Genomic DNA, 23,675 nt, shown 5'->3' on the forward strand with positions numbered 1-23,675 from the left:
ACAGAATTCTAGGTTGGTGGAGTTTTCTTTCAACACTCCCCTCCCAAACTACTCATCCACTCACAACCATACCACCAAATGGCCTGTCTGAAGATGTTACTTGCTTTCAGCTTTCCCCTCACTTGCCTCTTCTCTGTGTCCTCCTTCTCTGGATTTAAGGTTTGAGCAAAATATTCATGCTGATGATGAAGGTGTTTGATCAACTTTTTAACATCTCATCTCACCACCTTTTACCTGGGGCCTTTCTCCCAGCCTTGGTGCCCGAGCACAGTAGGACCTTGTGTCTGTAGTCATCTGCCACAGTGGTCTGACAGATGCTCCCCCGCCACTGTCACCCAGGCACCCAGAGGCTCCCTGCTCCCCTGATCATCCCAACCCTGACCTGAATCACAGAGGGGAACCCTGGCCCCAAGCCCTGCCCTCTGGATTGCTAGCAAGATCTCTGGCATTCATGCTGAGGCCTTGCAAATCTCCAGAGATTGCTCAGAGGAGTGATGTTTCTGCAGCCAGACACCCTACATCCCAACCGCAGCTACTTTCAGATCACTGCCAAAGGGCAGAGGACTCCTTGCTCTTCTTCATCAAACCATATTTTCTCCTCTCTCTAATGCTGCACCCACTGTACCTCCTACATGAAATGTGGAAGGGAACTCAGAGGATGTGGGCTATAATTCTGAGCTTCAGTCCCCACAGGGCAGAGGTGGGCAGTGCCCACAGACCACCACCTGGGCTGGCATTCTGTGGCTTCGTGGGTCACCACACAAAGGTGGCTCGAGGACAATCCCTTCCATTCTTCAGGTATCCTGCCAGACACACGGGCTTCCTTTATTTGACCATCACCAACAAGTCATGAAGCTGGCCAAAGGCACATATCCTGGCCCTACAGGGGAGAAAAGCTGAGATCCCAAGAGGAAAAGATTTGCCCAACTTTGCATAGCTAATTATCAGTGGGACTGAGAAGAGAGCCCAAGTTTCTAATACTTGAACATGCTCTTTCCCTCACAGCAAGTTGGTCCTTGGGGATGTCACCTGATGGATCTAACTGCATGTGCCCACATGGGTGGTGCTGGGGCCAGGGAGGATCTCACTGCCCCAACGGACTATAATGAATGAGCTTTCCAAGCCCCTCAGCTGGGGAATAAGAAATACCCTATATCCCATTCTCAAGGGGCCTGCCACCCCATCCCAGGCTCTTGGGCCCCTCCCCATTTGCAAAGCACAAGGTCCCAAACCTCTTCCTACTATCCAGTCCCTTATTGCCCCTTCTTCCTGGCCAGAGGAGGCTGCTCAGTAAATAGGTGTGTCCTCCTGGGGTTCACGCTACTTGCTGCTGGAGACAGGGTTCAAACTCCAGACGAAAAGTAGATTCTCCAAAGTCAAAAGCAAAGCTGGCAGAAGATCCGTACAGAAAAATGTTTCTCCAAAGGCATTTCATAGAATACCAGCAATTTTCCTCAAAGCTAGAGTGCTACAGACAAACACGCTGGAATCTCCCAAGGTCTGGTTTGGGAGAGACATGGTTCCCATCTACAGAGGCCTGTGAAGTCCTTGTAGGAAGGGATCTGCTTCCCAAACTTATTAGATTGTGGCACCCTTTGTCAACACTCTGAGTGATCTTCTGTGGAATTAGGGCTCAGCACGACTCAATCTAGGCCCAGAATTAATTTTGGAGACATTTAAAACAGGTAACAGCCAGAGAGAGCATCTAGTCCGGGGGTCAACACACTGTGGCCAAATCTGGTCATGGCCTATTTTTGTACAGCCTCTTAACTAGCTTGGTTTTTTGTTTTGTTTTTGTTTTTGTTTTTTTTTTAGTTAACATTTTTAAAGAGCTGGGGGATCGGGGAAGGAAAGGAAAAGCATATGCACCCAAAACGTATGTGGCCCTGCAAAGCCTAAAATATTTACTGACTTTTCCTTTACAGAAAAACAAAAACAAACAAAAAAATACTTGCCAAGCCCTGACCTGCCTTCCCACCTCCCATAGGAGATGTGGCCACAGGCATCCTCCAACTAGAGAGGAGGAGGGAGCAGGGCAGCAAAGATGCGGGAAAGGAACGGAGCCCTCAGCCCCGGGTGGACGGGAGATCCCTCTGAGGCGGTGAGACCGCGTCCTCCGAGCATCCCCTCGGAGCCTGCACCCCCTAGTCCCCTGGTCCAGGGCTGGCTGGGGGGAAGCGAGCTATGTCTGGACCCAGGACCGACGGAAGGCGGCGGGAGCAGGGACAGGCCCGGTGACAGCTCCCCCCTCCCCCCAGGAGAGCCGGAGGCGGCTGCAGCTGGGGGTCCCGGCGGGGTGGGGGGTGGGGGTGAGGCCTGCGGGGGGCCAGGCTCGGCGGCGGGCAGAGGGGCCGCCCCGCTGCACCAAGGGAGTCGACGGGATTCGGTTACAAGCTGCACCAGCCACTTCCCGGAATCCGATGGGAGTGAGTTCTGAGAACTGGACGGGGGAGGAGAGCGAAGCTGGAGGAGGCCTGCGCGTGTGCGCGTGTGCGCGTGTGCGCGTGTGCCCTGCAGGTCGGCCACGGTCCCCGCGGGAGGCAGCCCAGGCCCTCCTCGAGCCCCCCCGCCCCCCCCCATGGTGCAGTCTCAGCCCAGCCTCCCTTGCCCCAGGAGGCCGAGAACTAGGGTCGCGGGCGCCTGCGGCCTTTCCCTCCATCCCGTCCTCCTCCGCCTCTGCGAGCCCTTCCTTCCTCCTCCTCTGCCCTGCCCTCCCTCTTCTGTTCCCTCCCTGGAACTTCTCTGCACCTGAGCCTCCCTCCCTGGGGCCGCAGGGACAAGGGCGCAGCTGGGCCTCAACACCGAGGGGAGACGGGAGGTCGGAGCAGAGGAACAGGGAAGCCTCACTTCGCGGTGCTTCTGGAGCCGCCCCTGCGCTCTCTCCAGCCAGACAGGAAATCAGAAGGAGCCCTAGAAGGTGACACACAGTAAAGGCTGGATTTCCCAGCCTGCTTCCTCCCAAGGCAGAGAGCCTGCTTCGGAGCCCAGCTGGTGGGCAACCCAACAACCCCATTTCTCCAAGCCACCCCACCACCACCAGACACACTTCATTTGCCTTTTTCCTCCCCTTTCCCTGTCACCCACCAAGACCAAGAAGGATGTTGGGACCACTCCCGTGCCTGGACCTCTGTGGTAGCCGCGTGCATCCACATGAAAACACCCCATGATAAGACAAGGTGGCTTCACCTGCTGTTAGCAAGCTTCCTGAGAGGACAATGTGTGGCTTGTGGCAGTGGGGTACAAGGCTACCGTGGCTGCACTCCCAAAGCAATGCATCTGCACCCGGGACCATCCTGGAGAATGTGTTACATGTGGGGATCGAGCACATGCCCCCAACCAGGTCTGGAAAAGATCTGGAGTAGTTTGAGCAAGGTGTGTCCAATTGCTTCATTGTTTAGCTAAGGAAATCAAGAGGACACGCTGTGAAAATCTGAAGGGACTCATTCCCCACATCATACATCACAAGCCTCCTGCTGTGTGACAGCCTATCATCAATTGCAGATGTACCTAAAAATATAAACTAAGTCAGGTGTCCCTTCCAGGAGGAGCCAGCAGACAGGGTGCCATCCCAGGTTCATCTAAAGTGAGTACAGGGAAGCCTGATCCCTTTCTTCAGCAAGCACATCTTCTTGTTTCCACCCCAACTTGCTCCGGGGACCTGCTCGGTGTGTGTACCGTGCCTGAGTCATGTATACAGATACGACTCCAACACACAGAAGCAAAGTAAAGACTCTGGCAAGTTCCTTGGATTCATGTAGGAGGCTTCCCTCAAGTCAAGTCTGTGTTCCTGGACTTGCCTCAACCACTCTTCTCTGGTTTTCCAGCCTGGAAAGCATGTCCGCCTCTTTCTGCCTACCTCTCCAGGAGATATTCTCATCTTCCTTGACTTGACTGATGTTTCCCTGCCACGAGCTCCTGGAACACCACTTGCCGGGATCACACATCTGGCCCCTAAGCCTCTGTGTGGGGTAAACTAGATTTTCCAATGTCCACATAGTGGAAACCACCAGGGTGCTGGGCAGGTCCCTTCAGATCCCTCTTACTGGTTCATTGCATGCTTTTCCAGCTCTACTGGGTTTCTTCTTCCCCAGTGCTTTGTACTGGCGTCCATTCTCCTCTGGAGGACTACCCTTGGCCTTGGACTACCCTTGGTGGAGCCACTTCACCTGCACACAAGTAGACAAACTGGCATGCCTAGGATTTTATGGCCTCATGGGATGACCTCTGTCTTCCTTGTTATGGGACCTATATCAGTCGGGATCTAGGCTTGGGAGACAGAAAACACACGAGTTATCTTCACGGAGAGAATTTAAGGAATAATTAACTTAGTACTAAGAACCGAAGAGGCCAAGGGGAATATGAAAGTGGCAAAGAGGTGACAATTATTAGAAGTACCTACGTCTCTCAGTGTGAGGGATCGAGAGGGAGTATTAGAATTCTGAAAACCTGAAGGCTTGAAGGAAGACACCTCCAGATCTGAAATTCAGCCCCCTCAGAGAGGCTGCTCCTTTGCTGGAGGAACCCAGAGCCCTGAGAAGGGACTGCCAGCCCACCAATAATGGCATTTTGGAAGGGAAGAAATGGGCCTCCTTTGGAAAGTGTTGGAAAAGCTGGAAGCTGCAAAACCAGCTGCTCCTGAAAGGAAATGTCAGTGTGGAACAGCACCACTAAGTCATGCCCACAGGAGCCGTGAACATAGGAGGCAAAAAGGGAGGAGCCCTGGCTACCCCAAACCAGGGGCTGCCTGGCAGAGGGGATTAAGTTTATCCCCCTAGGGACATTGGAATCACTTTATCTTCCATGTCGTTGAGTTCCAGGGGCCACTTGAAATGAACAGGGGTGGGGCCAGAGCTAAAAAAAGAGAGCTTGTGTCTTGTTTCAGCATGTGCATACTCACTCTGATGTGGGCTCAAGAATTGGACTGTTTCTCTTCCACGTATGGGTCAGTTTATTGTGGGAGGCAATAAAGACGACTCCTACTTCAGACACTTAACTACCCAGGTCCTTGAATATGGAAACTACAGAACATCCCAACTAGAGTGGACTCCAGTGACTAGCTAGTGAGATCTCCCTTTCTCCTCCCACCCACTAGTACCCAGATGGGGGGCCTGAGTCCCAGAGAGACCAGGGAGGGTCAGAGAGTGGCAAAACCAGCCCTGGAACTGGAGTCATTCCTCCGTTCAGCAAGTATTTATTAAGCACCTGCTGTTCCAGCCCTGGGTCTAAGCCCTTGGAAATATCAATTAATAAGACATTTTAGGAATGGGCAGACATGGAACGTAAGCTGTATAGTGGCAGCAATGTTTCTTCTCTATATCTCTTCCTTCTGGAATGCTATTAGTTTGGGATGGATTCTTCTTTTCACTTATTGTATCTGCAGACCTCATCAAGAATCAAAACATTTAGAGCAGGGATTGGGGTGAAAAAGGGGAAATCTAGGGAGGCAGCAGCTTACAGATACGATAGAAACTACATTTTCCTCCATGGACATTGGCCACCATAGTTCTGGAAACTCTAGGGCCATCCCAGTTTCAAATATTCTGCTTTCTGTGACTAGTATATCCTCCGTACTTGTGTCCTGTTGGTTTGCATATACCTACATCTATAGCCACACTCCCCTTAGAAACCATCTTGGTGCTGGCACTGGGCAGCACAACAGCTCCCCCTGGTGTTCTGGAGGAATGGCCTGTCTCAGACACTGGTGGGGACCTACAAGGGTTGGAAATCAGCTGTTTACCAAGTTCTTTCATGAAACTAACCAGCTATCGGTGTTGAGAGCTTTAAAAGATCTAGCAGGAAGCCTCAGAAGAACTGGGGAAGTCAGAATTTATTCTGGGTTTGAGAATCCTTAGATTCTGTTCCCCTTGGTTCCGGTGACACCCAAGCCCATTTCTTGTTGATGACAGATGTGAATGTGCCCTGAGCCTGTAAGATAAGAAAGGCAAGGAGGTCAAACACGAAGACAGAGGAGGTGCTGGAAAAAAACATAGATGTGGCTGCAACTCGTTCACCTGAGTTCTGATGGAGAACTATGGTCCCTGCTCACTAGTCCAAGGGCTGAATAGAAACCCAAGTTATCTAGATCTTTGTTTTGCCTCTTTTCTTGACCACCTTTTAAACAATTTTTCATTTATTTATTTATTTATTTATTTATTTATTTATTTATTTATTTAACAGAGAAAGAGCACAAGCAAGGGGAATGGCAGGCAGAGGGAGAGGGAGAAGCAGGCTCCCCACTGAGCAGGGAGCCGGATATAGGGCTCCATCCCAGGACTCTGAGATCATGACTTCAGCTGAAGGTAGACACTTAACTGAGCCACTCAGGTGCCCCATTTATCTCTTTCTTTGATTACCAGTCAACTCATGGGAAACAGAGGAGACAAAGGAAAATCAAGTCCTTCCCAATCCTGATGATCAATAGCTTGAGAATTTTCCTTGTCAGACTTTCCTCAAAGCATTTGGTAATGTATACTGAAATTCCAACAATCCTAACATATATCTGGTTTATGCTTTTCCACATAGTCATGGAGATTTGAACACAGACTACCTGGGAATTCATTTATTACATGGATCAACAGAAAATAAAATGGAACACATGATGGCACCTTTGAAAACTCAAATATCCCCAAACTGGGACTCTTTGCTAAGAATCTGCTCTCTGGGGGATCCCTGGGTGGCTCAGTGATTTAGCGCCTTCCTTCAGCCCAGGGTGTGATCCTGGAATCCTGGGATCGAGTCCCACCTCGGTGTCCCAGCATGTAGCCTGCTTCTCCCTCTGCCTATGTCTCTGCCTCTCCCTCTCTGTCTCTCTGTGTCTCTCATGAATAAATAAATAAAATCTTAAAAAAAAAAAAGAATATGTTCTCTGTGTTTAATGTGTGCAGATGGATGGGCATGTGCTCTTTCCAGCAGATATAATTTAAAAAAAAAAAAAAAAGCATGCTTGTCATAGAGAGATCGGTGAATCCAGAATGAGTATCATCCATCCCTTTTCTATTTAAGTAGAATAACCCCCTAACCTACCTTAACCTATCCTAAATAAGTAGATATCTCTACTATGCTAAAAGTTCTCTAAGCAATAAGATTTACAAACTGTCTTAATTACCCATTCCTGGTCATTGCCAAAGTTCACTGTAAGTACTCTCTCACACTGCTGTTGGGAGGATAAGTCAATGAAACCTCTAGAAAAAATGATTTTGAAAAAAAAATGTAATAAGAATCTTAAAGATGTCATCCTCTTTGACTCTGTAACTTCACTTCTATAGCTGTATCCTAAGAAAAATTTTAAAAATATTAACAATGCTGAATAAATATGTATATTTCATACGCATTTTTCAATAAAAGCAAATAATTAGAAATGCAGTAAGTTGGTTGGTTAATTATTTTATGTAAATCCAAATAACAGAGTATTAAGTAGATCCTGCACTACAGATATGTATCTAATAGACAATGTATCTAATATATAAATGCAGAAATTATATATGTGTGTATATAAAATGCAGATATAAATAGATTAATCATATATACACGACATTAAATCTTAAAATGATGCATTTTCCAGCTCATTTTTGGCTGAAGCCCAAAGAATAAAGAACAGAATAACAGGGAGAAAGTATTCCCACATACCAAAGACTGTAGACAGCTGGGGAAGGAAGCAGTTAACATTCCCTAGGGGAAGCCTTCAACTAGTAGGAGATGAAAATCAATCAATGGATAAATGTCCCAGCCTCCCATCATCAGGAGGGACAATTCTAAGGTACATCTTATATAGTTTCTACCTCCCTTGCCTATGACAGTCATCAGCCCCGTAACATACTCTATGCTCCCCCTTTCCAGGCCTACACTCTCAATTCCCACCATTCCTGCTTCCTAGAATCTACTTCATAATATAAAACCTGTATGTACTCAAGTCCTTGTCTCAGGCTCTACTGGAGGGTGAGAAAAGTCAAGTCACTCCCAAAATGTAATACCTTCTTGAGCACCGGTTTTTAGATATCGAAAACTCAGGAAGGAAGCAATCTTCAAAGAGCTTTTGTTTTGTCCCCCAGCCAAAGCAAGGAAACAATAGGAAAATGTGGCTCTAGGATTCAAACAAGGAAGAGGAAATGCTCAGAGGATTCACACAAACTGATAATTCAGTGAACTCTCCTGTCACAACATTATCATCAGTGCTGCCATTGTTACTGTCAAACACCAGAGATGCAGAAGTCAGACAGGGTCCCTGCTGGGCGGGCATTCAGGACAGTGGAAAAGACTCCTGGGGCTAGGACCTGTTTCAGGCAGTTCCTCTGCTTAACACAATTACCTGGCTGCTCCAGCTGTGTGGAAGGGGACTGTTTTAGAGACCACAGTGGGATACCCATCAAAATGTAGTGCTGAGTGTCAGGGATGGGAGGACTCTGATTTGTGACGAGTCTCTCATTCCCAATATAGAACCCGAGGCACATCTAGACAGCTGGCTCTCTTCTTTTTCCCCCATGGATTTCAAACTGTGCCTTAGAAACAAACAGGGATTCTGAGGCCAGGAATGAAATAGCCCCAATGATGTGTGGTCCTTGGGATCTGAATAGGAAGCCAAAAGAGAGCAAACTGTTGCGACTCAATCCCAGGCTCTTACCCTTAGCTCCCCTGCCTACAATACCGAACTGGCCCCTAAACTATTTGATAAATATGGGCAAGAGAGAAGTGGAACCAACAAAGTCAGTAGTTGTAGGTTCCAAAGGTTTAGGAGAGAGGTTACAAAGTCAATGTCTTCAGGGTTCAGGCCAGTAATATGTGAGTGAAACAAGCAGAGATTTGCAGAGACGATGGTGAAGAGTACATGCCCCATCTCAAAGGTACTTCTGAACTCAAGTGGGATGCAGCGTTGTAGAACAAATTTTTAAGAGCAACCAAGAAGTCAAAAAATCCAGATTGTATATGAAAGTCACTGACTTCAGTGGTGGCACCTAGTTCGAATATTTATTGCTCACCCCATGTTGGCCTGCATGGTCAAAACACATCTGTGGACTAAAGTTAGCTCCGAAGCCATCAGGTAAACATAATCATGGAAGTAAGATAATCTGCTGTAATTGGAGAGTATATTGAAATAGACATCAGATGGCATAGTAACAGACAACTATAAAATTTTTAAAAAGTGGAAAGAATGGAGAAAGTCTTTAGAAAATGGGTTGTAGACAGGCAGAAGGGATTGCACTTGAATTAATAAACTTACAAACTTCAATTTGGGGCCAGTTTCAACATCTGCTATTATGAGGTATAAGGATAATGGTGACTTTATAGAGCATTATGACCACATTGCATCACATAATGTCCTGACCCTGGGAATAGCCAGTTAGCTTTCTTCCTGTCACTGGCTTAACTGCCTCAGGACACCGGGTTCAGGACTAGTAGGTTCTGTGCTCTAGCCCCAATCGCCTAGTCCTACCCTCAACCCCCCAAATGACCTCTTTTACAAGAAGCCTGACTACCACCAAGACAAGCAGAAAGACGGCCCATTGCATGAAGACATCCAGACGGAGTTGAAGGTCCATAAATAGAAAGGATAAACTATCACAAAGGGTTTAGAAAAGGAAAAGTGAAGTTGACACTTACACAATACCCAAAGAAAGAAGATCCTGGTCCAGGCAGAGCCAGGATGAGTCCCAGGGGCTTAATGAAGCTCAGGGGACTGTGAGAGTAGAAAGGACACTCCATTACCTCTGCCTTTCAGTGATTTTTTTTCAAGTTAATCATTCACTGTGTTTGTTCAGTGTGTTTCAGTTGTAAATTTGATATCATTGTTACAAGATAAGTGAAATAATAGCACAAGTTCCAGATAAAGTCTTGTTGGAATGTGGCCATATAGCCACTCACTGTGGCAGCTTTTGCCTGCAAAAATTAAAACATGTACTATCCAGCCCTTTATTTTCCAGGTCCCTCCAAATGGCCCTGTCACCTGACATAACTCACAAAAGCTGCTGTGAGGTGTAACTTCAGTCATGATTTTTTCACTTCATACAGGACTTTCATCAAAAAATATTTAATGCCTTAGACACTATGATTCAAAGTTCTTGCACTTAATTTCAACCTTGGGGCACCTGCTAGGCAGGTGTCCCTGTGCTGTTACTTTGACTCTGTAGACTATAAGCCCTTCAATAACACATGCACGTGAACAAGGCCAAGTTCTATGTAAATCTGGCAAAAATGGTGAGCATGGTATAGGTGACTGGCACCAGAATGAAGCAGGAAAACCTAATGACCTCCTTTGCTTTCTCCTTCTCTCCCAGACTCCACCAGTGTGTGCAAAACATGTGACTACAGCACATTATTACAAGATACAGTAGAGCATTACAACATGGTACCACCTTAAGGCAGAACTATGGCATATTACTACAGGACACCACGGAAAATATATTTAGTTACAATGTTATAACTAACCTTTTACTGTGGGGTCCCACTGCAAGATCTGCTTCTATCTACTGTTATAACTAACATTTTATATTAAAGTACCATCATAAGATATACTTACATCTGGTAATGTAACTATAACATTATTGCAAGATGCCTCTGTTCCTGGGCCCAGGGACACCTGCCATAACACCTTGAAACTATAATCTCTCCCCACTCCCATGCTAAGACCTAATGCACCCACCAAGAGCAAATTGGCCATTAGAGAAACCCATGTTCCAGCAGGAACAAGTGGCTCATCAATATCTAGAAAGTAGGACAAAACACAGGGACCTACCTAAGTTGGCTCAACAATAGGTTCTGCATCTTTCAGGTTGCAAAGAAGATGGAAGAATTGGGTTTCGAGGCCTCAATCTTATAGATCAACTTTGGTCTGGCTGGCATATGATTTTTTAAAGATTGCAGAACTTTTACGATTTAAGGGTAAAATGCATTGGGGGTAGGAGATGATGTGGTACCTTCATGTGAATTATTTATACAAGTTTCAGGTTCAATGACACAAGGGATTCCACACAGATATCAGAATTACTTGACCCCAAGGGTCCCAAGACTGTATTATATCTAGGGTATACTGTCAGAAGATGCTTGGGGATGTCATCCTTTAAAAAAAAAAAGTTCTAAATACTCATATGCCATTCTAGGCCTCTGTTATGTTTTTGCCCTTCCTCATGTTCACAGTTCCTGGGCTCCATCTTGACAGGACCTGAACTAATTTCTAGAAAAACTGAGCATTTTCATTACTAATTACCAACAAGTGAAGCTAGAAGTATAAGCTGATGATCTGGTCATGGATTTTCTGGCTGTTGTACCCCAGACCAGGCAGCTTAGAAGATCTCTTTCAAACCAAGTTAAGTTCTTTTCACATCCAGAAAGCATCTCATCCTATCCCAAGCCAAAACCCAATCATACATTTCATTAGCAAACCTCTTAAGCAGGAAGTGTGTGTTTCCCCCTGACTCCCTTGTTTATCCCTCTATCTATTATACCTCACTTATCCTGTTAACATGAAAAAAAGGCCAGGGTACTCCAGGTTGTCACTCTCCAGCTAAGCAAAAACACACAAAACACCATTCCTCAGTGAAAGGAGACAGATTTTACTTAGAGACCTGGGGGCAGAGAAGTAAAATCAAAGATGATTATGGTGGTCTTGGGCCGGCCACATAATAGGCTTTTCTTTTTGCTGGCCGTGGAAGAAAACAGGACATGGAAAAGCATGACGTCAAGCAGTGTCTTCAACCAGAGCATTGGCGTATGCTGCTGACTAAGGAGACAAGAATGAGAAAGTGTAAGATTTATGCTCAGGAAACCCATGTATTTTTTTTATATAGGGAACTTCTCAGCTCAGTTTCTCAGATTTCGTGAGACATAGGCCAGAAAGTTTGAGAAATCAACCTTCAAAAAGGTAGGTCTAGTGGTTATGTCACCCTCTCTACTGAAAGGGAAGATTCATGGGAGGCTCTAGCATAAAGAAGACAAGTAATGAATGCAGAATGTTTAGGGTTTGCTTTTTTGTTTTCTTTTGTTTTTGTTTTGTTTTGTTTTTAGGACTGGTGGGAAAGTGGAAGAGAGCTGCAGTTTTGCAGGGAGCAGGGAGGCTGTCAAAGAGTTGGAGGCAGTCTCTGGAAGGCAAAAGGAGAGCTTTGCTTTGACAAAGGCATGACACTTTGGAACACCTGCAAGCTAGGATGGCAGCTCCTCAAGTCTGAGAGTCCCCTTTTGTTATCAGAAAATGTCATCAATACCTTGTCTTCCTGTTCTTTTTCTGGCATAATTTCCTTGCTTTTTTTCTCTGTAGTAAATCCTTCAGATGGCACGATGAACACTTATATCTACAAGCCTGCACCATCTTCTTACATTTCCCAATTCTGGCCAGCCCCAGGGGTCTTGTTGCAACAGCAGCCTCTGTCTGCTGTCCCCCTCCTTCACCCCAGGTCCATGTATCCAAAGCAGCCCACCCATCACTCCCTTTATATAGAGAGACAAGTGGCCATGACATGGGAGCTCCTGGTAAAAGGACCTGATGATTGGTGATGCCTTGTCACAATGGCTGAAAGTCAACAGAAGAGCTTGGTTGGGTGGTTGGGAAGCACTGAGACATTTGGATGAAATCAAGAGAGGACCTGTTAGGACTACTAGAATCAGCTGGCTGCCCATCACTGTAGCCCATACAAACCACCCTGTAGGCTACAAACCAAGTAAAATTGTACTAGTCTTTCAGACTCCGTAACTTCAAAGCCTTTATTGGCTGGCACATTTAGGTATGCATTCCTGGTCCCATCATCTTATTTATAGAAAGAACTTTTTTAGCAAGGATTTGAACAATATGGATATTTTTAAAGAATGTATTGAGGACAATTGACATACAATAAACTGCACATATTTAAATGTACAATTTGATGTTTTGATATAGGTATATGCCCATAAATCTATTTATATAAATCGATAATAAACATATCCTCCACTCCCAAAAGTTGCCCTGTGATCCTTTGTAATCTCTCCTTCCTGCCTCTCCCCACCCCCAACTCCAATCTCCAACAATGTAGAGTTCAAACCTGTAGCTCAATTTATCTTGATTATCTACTATCCCTGCCATGTCCCCCAGAGCCCCACAGAAATACGGCTTCAACCCCAAGAAACTGTAAGTCTGGGAAGAGAAGACATGCATACAAAAAAATTCTGGACAGAATATGATAAATGATGTAAAATGTGCCCAAAAGATGAAGAGTTTGTTGAGGAAGTAATTATAGAATTTGGTGCCTTTGTTTTGAGTTTTGAAGGACACATAAAAATTTAGTAAGTAAAGATGCTAAAAAATAAAAAATCAAGTAAGATACTGAATTTTTCATGAACACCTGTACTTTTTCTGTTTCAAATAACTCAACTTAGCTGGAACAGCAGAGATTACCTGAGGTGGAAAAAAGAAGACATGGCTAAAAAGCAAGGTTGAGGTTGAGAAGGCAGATATGAAACCTTGTAGGGTGGTAAAGAGTTTCCCAAACATTCTGAGCAAGAGTGACATGATTAGTCTTGCTTTTGAAAGTTTCACTGGACAACAGTTGGCAAGAAAATAGAGACCCAAGTAGCTTCCTCAATAGTATGTCCAAAATTAACAAGTAATGGTCAAGGGTTGCCACCCCAGAGCATGAAAATGTCAGGATCATGAAGGAAGATTCAACATGGACAAGAAAGGAGAGGGAAGAGTCCAGGAATACACTTGGATGGTTGCTAGGTAGTGCCAGAAGGCAAAGACCTGCAGGGAGGCCCCAGGGGACAAGTCATCTCCTCTCTTCCTTTAAAGCTTGGTTTCAAACACACTTCCTGAACAATGGCTCATCCTCTTCAAGAGGATCCACCTTTTGCAGGGGCAAGGGAGATGATAATCCAAGCGCCTCCCATAGTCCCTCTAGTTTCCTGCCTCTTGCAGACACTAGAAGGCAAGAAATTCTACAATACTCTTGTTCTTGGGCAGCCTGGGTGGCTCAGTGGTTTAGTGCCATCTTCAGCCCAGGGCGTGATCCTGGAGACCCGGGATCGAGTCCCACGTCAGGTTCCCTGCATGGAGCCCGCTTCTCCCTCTGCCTGTGTCTCTGCCTCATTCTCTCTCTCTCTCTCTCTCTCTCTCTCTCTGTCTCTCATGAATAAATAAATAAAATCTTTTAAAAAAATACTCTTGTTCTTTTAACGTAAGACCTGTGGTTTTAATACTAGGGAATGCAATAAAGGTTGAGAAGTTAGAGAAGAGAGATACATAGAATTGTTTTTTAACTACCTATGTACACATATGTGAAGTTGAGTTTAATTTATTCTATGTCCTCTTTCATCAAAAGTTACTAACAGTCCAGTTGTTTCCATACCTAAAAATTGAGATCTTTAAACTTAAAAGATTAGAGTGGATGATCATGATATGCCCTAGAGATGATTTGATAGAACAACTGATTTATTCATCCAAAATTGTATTGAAGATCTGCAGTGGCCTCTGGGCCTATATGTTTCTGTGCTCTTTCCTATGCATTCACGGTGGTGTGGGTCAGAGTGAGGAATGGATAGAAAGGAAGTGATGGAGCCATGTTTGTGAGATCCCAAATTATGACAAAAATCTACCTAAGAATTTACCAGCCTAAGTACATATCAACTTGGATCCCCCTCCCTTACACACACCAAATACCTGAATAAATCCTCACTTTGTAAATAAGATATCTTTGTTCAAGAACTTTGTTTTGACAAATAATAGTGATCCACCTCTCGATTAGCAGGGATTTCTTGAGAATTTCTTGAGTGCCTATCTTTATGCTTAGCATTTTTTTTTTTTTGCTTAGCATTTTTTTAATGTAAAATATGTATGAAACAGTCTTACATGAGAAATTATTCCAGTTTCTTATGCAAGAACAATTCAGCTCCTCCATTTATTAGCTGCAGAGTCTTGGACAAATAACCCAACCACCCTAGTCCTGTAATGCAGCAATAATAGTACCAACCTCACAGGGTTGATATAAGGATTAAATAAATAGGTAAATATCTCTAGAGTACTTACCAATTCCTGCCACTGCTCCAAGCACAAGCTATTATCTTGGCTCTGTACTCCCAGAATATAAGTTGCCTAAAGGAAGACACAGAGTGAAATAATAAGGACCAGTCAAGATTGGATGTCCATCCCAAACTACAGACTTATCTCTAAAGGAGGAGGTTGAGGGCAGGTAGAGGAAAAGGACACATGGGTAAAGTGAGTCTGGAAGAACCTTCTATGTCAGAGCAATAATGGTCGAATAAAGCCTCTTTAGAGAAGCTTGGCTGTAAAGCAAAGGAGAGAGAGGTTGCCACAGAGAGGGTTACCTTCTTCTGCTCCAAAACAACCTCCACTCTCCACTACCTCACCTCCTGTCTCTCCTCTACCCACTGCACTCCTGACCACACCCCCTCCTCCTCTGTCTTTGCAGGAACCTAACAGTCACGTGCTCCACAGGGTCAAATAAGGATTGGAAAGCAAGATGACCCTCCTCCAGTGCTCTGCACAGTGCTTAGCACTCAGTAGGTCCCCAGTGAGTAATATGAGCACCCCAGGTCTGGCGCTTCCACGTATGAACTTCATATTGTTACTTTGCAACCTCACTCTTTTTATTCTGCTGTCTCTTTCCAGCTACGTCCCCTAAAACGTCCAAAGGCTGATGACAAATCCTGTAATTTTGCCCCTAGACCATCTCTTCTACTCCTGTAGTTTCAACTACACAAAACTCTACTTTACCAATGTTCTACATCACCAGCCCCATTGCTCTTCTCAGCTAGTTATCTATATCTCATTTGTTCTCTGAGCACATGAGTGAACATTGGGTCTATTCAGTAGGCATCTCCATCTGTGCAAAACTAAAACCAGCGCTTTATATACAAATATAGGTGCTGCTTCAGTATCTACTGGTTATTCACTCAGGACAGAAGTCTAGGACTCAAACTTTCCCTTCATAGCTCTTCCCTTTACCTCCTCAGTGTTTTACAATCCATCCCTTCTTCTCCATCCCCATCACTGACTTGGATCAGTGTTCTCTGGGTTTTAATATTCAAGCCTTTTGTCCACATCTGTCCTCTTGATAAACATGAAGTGTGTGTCACTCCCTGGGTGATGGAACTCCCTGCCCCTATCCAGCATAGCAGAAAATACATGAGGAGACACTGTGCAGAAGCACTAAAATTAAGTAGACACAGATTTAATTCCCACCTCAGCTATTTAGTATTTATGTGTCCTTGAGCAATTTCCTGATGCCTTTAAGGAAGTAATTTCCAACTGGGCATTTAGTTCCCTCATTAGTAAAATAATAGGATTGTCATTAAGTCCCTGTCCTTCTGGCTTTAACTAAAAGAAGATTTTTAAGACCAGAGAAATGAAATAATCTGTCCACGTTTAGTAGATCAAGAGGCTTGGATCAAGAAAATCAATCTGAATAAATGCTGAAGGAGATCATCCCAGGTCCTACTGCTCAGCCCCTCTCCCATAGGTTTGGTCGCTGACCTCATGTGGACTTTGTGACATCCCAGAGTGGGGAAATCCAAGTCCACAGTGGCCTGGTTTCTTCCGATGATCCCCCTTTGCCCCATCTCAAGGCTCAGAAAATCATTTTCAGGTAAATAACCAGAAAACCCACATTGGGATTCTAACATCTACCATCACTGAGTGCAGCCACTCTAGGATATAGCATTGTTGCCCATTCCTTAGGACTCAGAGGGCTTTCTTCAGGAATGTAGAAAAATGTACCACCAAGGAAAGGGGGGGAGCAACTGTCAAGTTCTTGAGTATGTGGTCCTGAGGGAGTGTAGACATAAAGGGAGCAGTTGGGGAATGTTTTGTAAAAGGAGGAGAGAGAGGAAGTAGTGATGGAGGCATTACTGAAGAGGCTTCATTCATTTTCAGGCATGAGGCATTGCTTCAGTGAGAAGCAAGGCATTTGCAAATATTCATCAACCCCCCATTATGAATAAGACATCGATCAGCTCTCCTGGACTATAAAGATAATTAGATAGAGATTCTCTGGATCTGGATGTTTACCATTAGAAGCGCCTTAAGTGAAAAGGAGCTTCAGAGGCTTATAAACAGCCCTGTACTCAGGGGACCTGAGGCTTGGTTTATGCTCTCCTATCATCATCCGGAACATATCTTTTAACAAGAGGCCAGTATAATCATCTTGCACTGGATCCCACCCACAATGTAGCTTGTTCCGGGGACACATGGCCTATGAGGAACAGGCATCACAGGAAGTTTCAAGTAAGTCAGGCCAAACTATAGCTAAAAGGGTAACAAAACCATAAAGGAAAACCTGGAAAATGTCAAGTTGGCCTTATGTGCTCACCTAAAGAACCTTCTGAGACTCTCCTACCCTAATCAGGGAAGTTTATAACCTCCATTGTCTTTGCTTCCTTACAGCATGGCGAAACCACCCAGCACTATTGCAGGACAGTGGTCTATAGGACATACAAATATTTCCGCACGGTGATATAGTCCTTACCAGAACTCCAGAGCACCTCTGTGGCATTACCCTCCACGTTTCCTCCCAGAACAAAAATAAGACTGCCCATCATTGACAATTTTTTTGATCAATAAAATCTGGTCACTGCAACACACAAAGAATCTGCATCTTTGGGGTGGAGGACTGGGGGAAGGGGGTCATTATCGAAAGCAAAGCCTTTGTTTTGAAGATTTCCCTAGGCAGTCATCCCTGCTGTCCCAGGATAGGGTGCGAGGGGGACAGGGTCACCAGATCTTTGTGTTTTGGACCACAGAATTCTGAGATTTGTGAAAGAGTTACTTTGTTCTCCTTCTTTAGTATAAATACAGCTAAACTTACTTTTCAAAATATGAGCAATTCTGCCCAAAAGAACAATGAAGAAACCAAATAGGCAACAAGTCTATCAGGCAAGATTTCTTTGTCTCTTCCAATTTTCAAGATCATCAAGAGCCAAAGTAAAATTGTTCTTCCAGCATATCTTCTCTCCTTCACCCTTATTGCTCATCACTAAGAGTAGGAAGTGGAGTTTGGAGTTTCTTCACAGCAAGCCAAAGAGATATAATTGGATTATGATGTTCTTTCTTGACCAAATATTGGTCAGTGGAGTTATAAGAGACAATTATACAAAAGATAATCCCAGAAATACTGAGAGTCTCCTCTGGCCAATGTACCCTACCAATATGTTGGTCACAATGCCTTGCAATCAATTATAAAGGCATTGACCCTCAAGTGTGACAACACTCTGTCACTCTGATCCTTAGCCCCTTTGGGTGTCAACTCTTCTCCCTTTCACAAGGCAGGTACTCTCAAACTCAGTGACATGATAGTGCTTGGTGGGTGGGATAATATGAAGAGGGCAAAAGTTCATGGCTTGTGGCCTTCAGAACATGAAGGGTGAAAAGAAAAACAGAGAAAGAGCACAGGGGAAAAATTAAAAAAAAAAAAAAGGCCATAAATCTCAACAGTAGTACCTCATGGCACAGTGGCAAGAAGCCTGGCCTGGAGATGAGGAGATCTGGGCTTGAGATCTAAGTTTGCCTATAATTTGTGACTTTGGCCAAGTTACCCTTCATCCCCAGACCTATTTATTATGAAACTGTTCTCTAGCAACCCTACCAACTCAAAGTTCCTTACTCCGGTTGGTAGATGGATAAAACACATTTGTTCCTAAAGACCACATGAGGCCAATGATTGAATATGTGTGATATTTTCATACCATAACACCCCTTTTGTATTCTGAGGCCACAGCCCTGTTTTTGCCTTATTACTGAAGGGAACTGTATCCCCAGTGCATTCCAGCAAGAGACAGCTTTTTCTTCATTACGGTATAGACAGGGGTTAAGATCAGTGGGGTCAGGGGAGTAGCTAATGTGGAAACTTTATTTGGAAGCTTCTAAAGCCTAAAATTTAGAGTTACTCTGTGCACTATTACACCATGCAGCCTTATCGCTAATAGTTACAAAACGAATGGATGTATTCAAACAACATTTTGAAAGTCCAAAAATAACAAAAATAAAACTTTGAATTCTTTCCAAAAGGAGAATCTCAAATTTGTGCAGAAGACCTCCAAATTCTCACACCCTACCTCTAAGAATTCACTATCTTCCCCCACCCAGTCTTCCATCTTCCTTCAGTATTAGATTCCTTCACTATGGCCCTAGTGGTACCTGTAAAAGAGAAAAGGCAAGCAGATGGAAAGTGAAGGCCACATCTACTCCTGTCTAGCAAGGAGGGTAGTAGGGAGCAGTAGGCAGTCTCTGGCATGGGAATCAACAATCCCCAGTCCAGCCATAGCTCTTGCACTGCCAGGGTGCAGCCCTTGGACAAGCCTCTTGACCTCCAGAAGGAGGGGGGAGGGTCCAGGTGACTCCTGAGGAACTTCCCAGGGCCACTGGTCTTGTGATGTGTCTCCTCCCTTTTAGCAGCCCAAACTCTCTCTTCCTGGAAAACAGAAATTGTTTATGGAAAAACAGTTTTGGGAAAGCAATTCAAATTCAAAAAGGTTGGGAAAGGAGCCTGGAGGACAAATGGGAAAGAATCCCAGCAAACCTTCAGGCAGAACCCAGTCATCCTCAGAACCAAGATGCTTCCTTGTTTCCCAGAACTAGATGGGAAGAGGCAAGTGGAGTTGAGATCCCTTCTTCTTTAGCTTTGGGCTCTGGGTTCTCTTTATTCCCTACAGGAGACAGCAGATGAGTCTTGAGCTCAGAGACCTCTGCCCCTGGTGGGACCACTCTCCAGCAGCTTTCCCATCCCATTGCCTGCCCCTAAGCCCCCTTCGCCTGCCCAAACAGCAGCAGCAGCAGCAAAAGCAAAGGAGACAGGGCGTGCATGTGAACAGGGTAGAAGGTCCCCACTTCCCAGCTGAGGTCAACATCTGGAGAGACTTAGGTTTTAGAGAGGGATTCAGACTGAGTCATCAACATGTGTAAGGACTGTCAGCAACTTTTCCATTTTCCTTCTCAATAAGCCCCAATTCCCTGCCTGCTGGGGAGATCTAGCCCTGGGAAGACATCTATTGGACTAACCAGGAAAATTATGGAATGAGTTGGAATTGGAGAAGTGAGATGGGACCCCACCAGAGATCTGACTTCTAAAACAATGATGCTTAAAGCCCCTGCCCCTTCCTAATCTAAGAAAAGGGCCGTTGGGAGTACTGACCTCCAACCCCTTCCCCACAGCACCACTTTGGCCATCCCTCCAAGAGATAAAAGACTACTATTCTGTTTATCCACCTGTTTTCAGGCAAGATAACACTCAGCCCAAAGACAGAGGGAGCTGATAGCTCCTCTTCTAAAAAGACAAGAAATTTAGTTCTCTCTCCATGTCCCCTTAGCAATACCAGAAAATATCCATTTCTATTCAAGAGAAACAAAACTAAGACTCACCAGGGGTCAAGCCAAAGTATGGAACAAATAGTTTTACTGGGCATCTCTGCTATTCCTGTGCTGGATTATTTGAAGGAGCTCATGGAACCACTCTGTGCCTCAGTTTCTACATCCAAGAAAGAAGAGGAATTGGGCAGCCCAGGTGGCTCAGCGGTTTGGTGCCTGTCTTCAGCCCAGGGCCTGATCCTGGAGACCTGGGATCGAGTCCCACATCGGGCTCCCTGCATGGAGCCTGCTTCTCCTTCTGCCTGTGTCACTGCCTCTGTGTGTATGTGTGTGTGTGTGTGTGTGTCTGTGTCTCTCATGAATAAATAAATAAAATCTTTAAAAAAAAAAAAGAGGAGTTAAAAAACAGAATTAGAGATAAGAAGACAGTCAGCAGACTGGATTCACAAACACTCTGCAAAGGTTAGCTCCAGTTCCCCTAAGGGTCAGGAGTGAACTCCTTGTGCTCTATCTAAATCTCCCTTGGCTCACGCAACACTGAGGCAGAAATGGAAAGAGAAACAGAGACGGGCAGCAGTGCCTAATGCTCAGCTCCACTCTGTCCTCACTCCAGGAGGCCTGACCCAGAAGCCAACCCAAACACCCACAGCCCCAGCCCCGACTGGCCTGCAAGCACCTCCCCCCACACTGGACTCTGCTGCTGGAGTTTCTCAGCATGAGTGTCTGAAATCAGAACTTCTCCTCAATCCTAGGCAAAAGGAGACTCCTCTTTGTTCATCAGTTCTCAAGTGTGACTGCCTTATTCCCTGTGATGTCAGCTTCCCGTTGGCAGAGTGGGTCTTTGGGGATGGGATGGACTTAGGGCACTGGGGAGAGAAATATTATCCAGTCTCCAGGACCATCCAGAAAATGTATTTCCAACTAACGAGGCCAGTTCCTCTGCAAATGCTTCAGCCAGCAGGCTCAGGAATAATGGGGCCTATGATGGAGACAACATCTTTTTCACCCTTCCCTGTCTAGAAATGCTCTTGTGTGGTATCCAGAGTCACTTTGTGTCTTACTGTCTGTCTTCATAATGCCCAAGAGGCAGGAATGAATGAATGTTCATTGACCACCTATCGTGGACTCTGTCAGTACCCATGGAAAACACAGTAGAAACTTAAAAACACAGCCCCTAACTACAAGCAGCCTACTACAAAAGTCTGAAAATGTCAGGGATCACCTAACCCAACCAGTTTATTTACAAAAGAAAGGACCTGAAGTCCAGAGAAGTGATGCTTATGGTGTACTCAGGACTGGAACCAAGACACTGCCTCCTCTTGAGATCACACTCGCGCACACTACACGGCAACATGGGCATGGATCAGGGTGCCACACACTTAGATTTGGTTGACTTTGAGAACAGTATTAAAGGACCATGGGCCCTGGACAAATTACCAAGAAAAATGAGAATTTGAAAAGTCAGGAGCACCTTCCCTGGAGAGGTGGGACAAAATGGAGAGGAATGAGGCAGTTGGAAAAATAGAAGGACTTTTTATTTATTCAACAAATATCCTACACATCCTTATCAGGCTCCTGCTCTGTGGCAGGAATGTTCAAGGCCTCAGGAACATATAGCAGCAAACATAATTTTTAAATGTGTGCTTTCACGGAGCTTGCTTGTAGGAGGAACAAGGCAGGGGTGCACAGGAAAGTCCCAAGATACAAAATGACAAGGCTGCAGCCTGTTTCCTGGAGCTCCTCCTTCTTTGAGCAAATCAAGGTCTCCAACAGAACCCTCCTGGAAATAGGATAATAGAAAGTATCATTTCTGATGGCTTTACAAGGAATCTAGGTTTCAAAACATGACGTGTACTTTTACCTATAGACATCAGAAATGCCAAGAGTAGAACTTGAATGAGTTCTCTTTTCTATTCAAACCACTTTTGCTAAGAGCCTGCTGCATGGAAGGTGCTTGGTTCTTGAACGAGAATGATAGCAGTGGAGAGAGAAGGGGGAACAGAAAGAGGGAATTCTTTTGAAATGTTTTTCCAAAAGACTGAATATAAGGTATGAAGGAGGAAGAAGAGAAGGTTGGATATTGAATCCATTACTGGGAAAGTTGGAGATGGTGGTGATCTCTAACTCACACTACCTGGAGCTCCACGCCCATGTACCCAGCAATCATGCAATATCTCTATTTGGAAATATCAAAGGCACCTCAAACCTAAAATGTTTTCAACCAAAATGCATGATGACCACTAGCCTTTAAGCCGGTGTGTGGCACCAGCATCCAGCTAGCTCTATTACACAGGAACAAAAGCCACACTTTGTACACCTTCTGCTCTCATCAACCAAAACCAGTCCATCCATCACCAAGTCTGTGTCTGTTGCCCACATCTCTACATCCTAATCAACACCCCTTCTGGCTCAGGCCTGAGCCACAATCAAATATGCCTCTCTCCTGAACCACAGCAATTGGCACTAGACTCTCCCTTTATTCATTCTACATCCCCATCAATCCACCTTCTACCCAGCAACCTCTAATCTCATCACATTACCCTCTTAAACAATTTTCTGTAGCTTCCCAATGCACATGAGCCTAGTCTGGTCTCTGCCTCTCCAACCTCATCCTGCACCCTGTCAAGATGTAATTATCCTGCACCATGTTGGGAAGTTATTGTTTACTGATTTGTGCAGATTTCTGATGACTTTTTCCCTCCCTGATGAGGCTGAGGGCCACCATGAAACCAGGGTCTATGTCTGGTTTTATCCACAATGATTTTTCTAACACCTAGGTGCATAATGCATACTATGTGATCAATAAATATTAGACGACTGAATTTTTTTAAATGGTGAAGCCAATGGTTCTCAACAGAGGGTGATTGTGCCCCTCCCCCAAGGCAATGTTTAGAAACATTTTTGGTTGTCACAGCTACTGGCATCTACGGGTAGAGGGTCAGGGATGCTGCCAAATATCCTACAATACATAGGACAGTCACAAAATTAGCCCATAGTGTCAGAGTTAGATGAAAGAGAAAGAATATTTATATTTTGCTCATATTGAATTGGGTTTCCTAGAGTCACATCCTTGCAGAAATACATTTGTGATCTCCCAGTGGTGTAAGAGAGATTTAAACACACATGCACGTACACACACTCAACAGTCATTAAACTTCCTACAGGCAGGAGATACCTATTTTAATGGTCTCTTGTACTCCCCCAGAGGCCTGACACAGAGCAGAAATTGAGTTGTTCAATAACACCTGTCTGGAAGTCCTCATTTAACATAAAAAGGGCCTCAAAATTGAGGATAGCCTTGAGCTGCACTCAAGGGGCCAGCTTATTTCTCCTATATGACAAGTGTAACAAAGCTCAGTGACATCACAGTGGAGCCCCACCCACCTGCTAAGCCACACCCCTT

The 23,675-nt window shown here is 45.0% G+C and overlaps 4 long non-coding RNA genes across 5 annotated transcripts; 2 read left to right on the forward strand and 2 right to left on the reverse strand.

The window, feature by feature from the left end:
* Positions 1-3,064: 3,064 nt before the first annotated feature.
* Positions 3,065-23,644, reverse strand: LOC140625892 (uncharacterized). 2 transcript variants are annotated; one of them, XR_012025164.1, is made up of 4 exons: positions 23,448-23,644; positions 14,981-15,046; positions 5,760-5,925; positions 3,065-4,261 (listed from the first exon to the last, which is right to left on the reverse strand). It is a non-coding gene; the product is annotated as an uncharacterized lncRNA (long non-coding RNA). The 2 variants fall into 2 exon arrangements; XR_012025163.1 differs by having other exon boundaries at positions 3,069-4,266; positions 23,448-23,643.
* Positions 11,286-12,321, forward strand: LOC140625895 (uncharacterized). The gene is made up of 2 exons (XR_012025167.1): positions 11,286-11,851; positions 11,995-12,321. It is a non-coding gene; the product is annotated as an uncharacterized lncRNA (long non-coding RNA).
* LOC140625891 (uncharacterized) lies at positions 11,524-14,967 on the reverse strand. Its single transcript, XR_012025162.1, has 2 exons — positions 12,192-14,967; positions 11,524-11,710 (listed from the first exon to the last, which is right to left on the reverse strand). It is a non-coding gene; the product is annotated as an uncharacterized lncRNA (long non-coding RNA).
* On the forward strand, positions 16,426-17,548 carry LOC140625893 (uncharacterized). The gene is made up of 3 exons (XR_012025165.1): positions 16,426-16,559; positions 16,847-17,197; positions 17,357-17,548. It is a non-coding gene; the product is annotated as an uncharacterized lncRNA (long non-coding RNA).
* Positions 23,645-23,675: the final 31 nt, after the last annotated feature.

The sequence above is a fragment of the Canis lupus genome, chromosome 36 (genome assembly GCF_048164855.1).
Source record: "Canis lupus baileyi chromosome 36, mCanLup2.hap1, whole genome shotgun sequence".
Lineage (NCBI taxonomy): Eukaryota > Metazoa > Chordata > Mammalia > Carnivora > Canidae > Canis > Canis lupus.